Raw genomic sequence first — 5,769 nt, forward strand, 5'->3', positions numbered from 1 at the left:
ACCGAACATCCGTGCTGCGGCAACCCGACATACCGCCAGCGTTATCTGGGGAGGGGAGAGTGTCGTGAGCGTGGAGCGTCAGATAGTGGTCTAGAGCAGTCGCCCGGCAAGCGAAAGACCCGGGTTCGATTCCCGGTCTAGCGACTACTGCGCTCTCGATATTTTTCTCTCCTCGGAACGAAAAATGAGATGCAAGTCCCGAACGCACGGCGTCCCGTCGCCACCTAGTACGCCCTCCTTCTTTCATAGTGGATCCCCCTTCGGCGCGTTGCAAAACGTGTCCCAGCGCCCGGGGGCAGCCAAAATATGGCGTCGACCCCGGGGCTTATTTCTATTATTTGCACCGGATAAGGAGGGGCAACGGTGGAGGCCGGCATACATGGACAGCAGGTTTTAAAAGGATAGCAACCTTTGACTTTGAGAGACTGTCAGCTTGTACCACCAGGTACAAGTAACAATGCCTCTCTCTGTAGTCGCCGTGCGCTAGGGATAGCACTAGAGATGTCGCTTCCGAACGACATCTCTCAACGTTGTCTGGGGAGGGGAGAGTGTCGTGAGCGTGGAGCGTCAGATAGCTCAGTGGTCTAGAGCAGTCGCCCGGCAAGCGAAAGACCCGGGTTCGATTCCCGGTCTAGCGACTACCGCGCTCTCGATATTTTTCTCTCCTCGGAACGAAAAATGAGATGCAGGTCCCGAACGCACGGCGTCCCGTCGCCATCTAGTACGCTCTCCTTCTTTCATGGCCAGAAAAAGCCGAATTCGACGAAACGGTCGGGGAAGATCGACTCCCCCAGAAGAGGTAATTTGCGCAAATCGCATGCACCAATTTCCGAGAAATCGGGGGGAACTAGCTCCCCGATTATCGGCCACCGACCGTCGAGAGGAATTAAAGGTATAAAACCCGCTCTCGAGCAGAGATCGGGCAGACCGTGAAAGACAGTCAGTCAGTCAGATCAGCTATCAAGTAGAGCTCCAGCGAGAACCGTGAAGAGAAGTCAACGAAGGCAAAGGCATCCACCGGTGAGTAAAGCTTCCAAGCACCATACTGAACCACCGGGAAATTTTACAAGACCCGGCAGCCGAGCCTCGTCAACCAACCGGTATCGCGAATTTATACGCGCTCGTCCGTCTGTGTCGGCAGCAGTTAGCCACCGGCACAGAATATTTCTAAGTATCTGTTCGCGGATTTATACGTGCTCGTCCGTCTGTGTCGGCAGCAGTTAGCCACCGGCACAGAATATATCTAAGTATCTGTTCGCGGATTTATAAGTGCTCGTCCGTTTGCGTCGGCAGCAATTAGCTACCGACGTAAAATAGTTTCTAAGTTCCTGTGCGCGAATATAAGTGCTCGTCCGTCTGTGTCGGCAGCAGTTAGCCACCGACATAGAATAGTTTCTAATTTCTGTTCGCGAATATAAGTGCCCGTCCCGCTGTGTCGGCAGCAGTTAACCTTCACAGGACCCTATGATATGATGTGCATATCTTTCTTTATCTAATATCCCAATAAACTTATAGACCTACGATTTGGTATCAGCAGTCTAGCGTCGACGACTGACAAAAATATTTTGGTCAATGTGATATTGTAATACGCAGCAGAATTATATTGCAGCGTTTAAAAATTGTAATAAAAAGTATAAACATTTTGCATTTCTGTACTGCACATTATTTTATCTCGTACTGCGATGCGCTATGATTGATATTATTTCATCGACGTATGACTGCTTGTCGGGGAGGGAATACGGGAGTAGTTCCCCTGACTCCCCACATTTCAGGTCCGATAGGTAGGCATCCCGCAGGGGTTTTAGTCGGTAGGAGTCCGACATAACCCCCGACCCCCCCAAGGATCGGGAGTATCCATGATGGACTTCCCCTGCGTTACCAAAAAAAAAAACGTATGACTGTTTAATTGACTGGCTACAACGCTGTGCCAGAGAATTATTATCTAGCTTCGGAAGATATATTAATATGTGCATTAGAAATGTTGAGAACTCTGAAGGAAACGATGGAGGGGATACATCATTGGCGGGGGGAAACTTGCCTGTGTTAAAGGAGCATAGTGTTGCATCAGTCGCTCTGTACCAGGTCTGTAAATATGAAACCGGAATTTGCCCATAGATGGCCCTAGCTGTCAATGTAGTTACCGTCAAACCGCGTCATTGGCGTCATTTCCATTTGCTGACATCTGGCAAAGATTTTCAACTCACAACAATACAAGTTTCATACAATAGCATAATTTGCAATAGCGTTAAACATGTCGAATTTTGTGCCTGGAAGCTACGATTTGCAGACAGCATTAATTTTTTGTTACCATTTAAAGAAAACTGCTGTAGAATCGCATCGAATGCTTGTCGAATATGGTGAGCATGCTCTTGGTAAATCACAGTGCTTTGAGTGGTTTAAAAAATTCAAACGTGGCGATTTTTACGTGAGAAACGAAGAACGTGGAAGACCACCGAAAAAGTTTGACAGCGAATTGCGATCATTGTTGGATGAGGATGACGCTCAAACGCAACAACAACTCGCAGATCAATTAAATGCGACACGAGAAGCCGTCTCAATACGTTTGAAAGCCATGGGAAAGATCCAGAAGATGGGAAAATGGGTTCTACATGAACTGAATGAAAGACAGCAGGAAAACCGAAAAACCACTTGCGAAATGCTGCTCGCCAGGTACAAAAGAAAGTCATTTCTCCATCGAATTATGACTGGCGATGAAAAGTGGATATATTTTGAGAATCCTAAGCATAAATGATTATGGGTAACTCCAGGCGAACCATCGACATCGACTGCAAGGCCAAATCGCTATGGATGGAAGACAATGCTCTATGTTTGGTAGGATCAGAAGGGTGTGATCTATTATGAGCTGCTAAAACCAGGTGAAACCGTTAATACTGAACGCTACCGACAACAAATGATCGATTTGAATCAGGTTTTGCGTGAAAAATGACCAGAATATCAAAAAGGCAACACAAAGTGATTTTGCTTCATGATAATGCACCATCACACACAGCAAAACTGGTCAAGGAAACGATTGAGGCGTTTAGTTGGGAAATACTTTCGCATGTGGCTTACTCACCAGACTTGGCTCCGTCCGATTACTACTTATTTGCATCGATGGGACACGGACTTGCTGAGCAGCGCTTCACTTCTTACGAAAATGTACGAAAATGGCTTGATGAATGGTTTACCTTAAAAGAGCAACAGTTTTTTGGCATCGCATCCACAAATTGTCAGACAGGTGGGAAAAATGTATAGCAAGCGATGGGCAATATTTCGAATAAAATATTTTTTATCATTTTCATACAATAAACGTGTATTTTCTATACAAAAATTCCGGTTTCATATTTACATATCTGGTAAAGACAAGGTTCGACAGTAGCTTCCACATACACTAAACCAAAATATCCGATGTCGAAGTGAACGCTACACAAGCAAATTATTACATGCCTGTTCAACATGAGGATGAGGATGAGGATCACCTCAGGTGGAAACAAAATTGCAACAAGTGTTTCGAGGAGCCACCATTTAAAATGAAATGTAAGAAGTGAGTATCATTGTGAATTTGGTTGGTACTTTGTATGCATATTCCCGGTCGAATTTTTAAATGTATATAATATTTATTGTATTTTTATAGCATTCCTGAGTCATGTCAAGCTACTCGTATCCTGGGGCGCAGATACACTTTGACTACAACGTCGCATAAGTATTTGGAGATTGGACTTAATGTACAATCTGTGTCCGTCGTGGAAATAGTCCTCGGTGACAATCGCGGTAAACAACTAACATTACGTATAGACACTTGGGGAAAACTGATGGAAAATCGTGGTGCTATACAACGACTTCTGGAAGTGAGCAAACCATCGTACTTTCTGCTATGAATTCGAGATTTAAGAGTGGAATTGTGCGAGCTAAATGGTTCAAAAATGGTAAAATTAACGCTATCTTCTAAATATTTGTATTTGAATCCTGCTACCATGAACATGTTATTTACTTATGAACATTGCATTGATCATATATATTAGGTGCACAACTTTGCTTCTGCCGTTTTCCTATAGATGGCGTTAGCGGTAAGTAGTGGTCGAAATAAATAGATCATAGACGTCATGCAATAAACTTGGGCATCTGTCAACATAACCCCATAGAAACATTAGTCGATTTGTATCTGCATCATAAAGTTATTCTCGATTGAAAATGTCAGTTTTTCGAGGCAAATTCTCGTCATTTGCGAGAGGTTTTAATTTTTTGTTTCAATGTGAAGAAATCTGAGGTTAAGGCTCATCGAATGCTCTCAAATATTTGGTGAGGCCGCTATTAGTGAAAGAACGTGTTGTGACTGGTTTCAACGCTTCAAGAATGGTGATCTTTACCTCGAAGACCGACATAGCGGTGGAAGAGAGAAGGTTTTCGAAGATGCAGAATTGGAGGCATTACTTAATGAAGACTCGTGTCAAAGTCAAGAAGAATTGGCACGATCATTGGGAGTGACTCAACAAGCAATTTCAAAACGCCTCAAAGACATGGGAATTATTCAGAAACAAGGAAATTGGATGCCGTACGAGTTGAAACCGAGAGATGTTGAACGGCGTTTGTTTGCTTGTGAACAGTTGCTTGAAAGGCAAAGACGGATTTCTGCATCGCATTGTGACTGGGGACGAAGAATGGCTTCATTACGATAACCCCAAGCGCAGAAAATCATGGGCATATCCCGGCCATGCTTCCACGTCGACGGTCAAACCGAATATTCACGGCTCCAAAATCTTGCTCTATATTTGGTGGGACCAGCTTGACGTAGTGTATTATGAGTTCTTAAAACTGATTGAAACAATCACAGGCGACCGTTATCGAACGCAATTAATGCGTTTGAGCCGAGCATTGAAAGACAAATGGCCACAAAACAACGAGAGACACGATAAAGTGATTTTGCAACATGACAATGCTCGACCCCATGTTGCGAAAGTGTTCAAGACATACTTGGAAACGTTGAAATGAGAAGTCCTACGCCACGCGCCGTATTCTCCAGACGTTGCTCCCTCTGACTATCACTTGTTTCGATCAATGGCACACGGTCTGGTTGACTATCATTTCCGGTCTTATGAAGAAGTAAGAAATTGGATCGATTTGTGGATCGCTTCAAAAGACGATGTTTTTTCAACGCGGGATTCATACGCTGTCCGAAAGATGGGAGAAAGTAGTGGCCAGCGATGGACAATACTTTGAATCATAAATGTATAACCAGTTTTTTACAATAAAGTCTCGAATTTCGGAAAAAAACGGCGGAAGCAAAGTTGTACACCTAATATATGCACTCGTTTGAACAGTCGTATCTTGTTAGATCAAAATTTCAAACTTTTGTAAAAGTTCTTCGAGAAAAAAATATTACCGAAGTGTGTTATGCGGTAAAAGCGATACGTGAAAGTGCTAGCTGTGACAGTGAGTGATTTATTGATTGCGAGTTGCTGGCATGTGCTTTGAAAAATATCATGTACGAAGCTATGAGACGTTTATTCTGAGAAATAAATTACTTTGTTATATGATATATCTTTTTTTTTACTTTAGACTACATCCTTTCTTCGAAAAAATATACAAACTACTGCATAGTTCAAACCATAAATTGTATAGGCCGAACCTCTTTGACTCGAACTATGCATGATAGGTATTTTCTCTCGTGACGTCATCATATATCTGTAATAACCTTCACTAGACGCCTACTAGCAACAGGCGACGATGGTCTAGGATCATGGAGCATTTGGATAGTAACCGCGAGGGCCC

General features: G+C 43.6%; 1 non-coding gene across 1 annotated transcript; it reads left to right on the top strand.

Moving 5' to 3' along the window:
• Positions 1 to 565: 565 nt before the first annotated feature.
• On the top strand, positions 566 to 638 carry TRNAA-GGC (transfer RNA alanine (anticodon GGC)). Its single transcript has one exon. It is a non-coding gene; the product is annotated as a tRNA-Ala (tRNA).
• The last annotated feature ends 5,131 nt before the right edge of the window (positions 639 to 5,769 follow it).

The sequence above is a fragment of the Harpegnathos saltator genome, unplaced genomic scaffold (assembly GCF_003227715.2).
Source record: "Harpegnathos saltator strain DR-91 unplaced genomic scaffold, Hsal_v8.6 scaffold409, whole genome shotgun sequence".
Taxonomy (NCBI): Eukaryota; Metazoa; Arthropoda; class Insecta; order Hymenoptera; family Formicidae; genus Harpegnathos; species Harpegnathos saltator.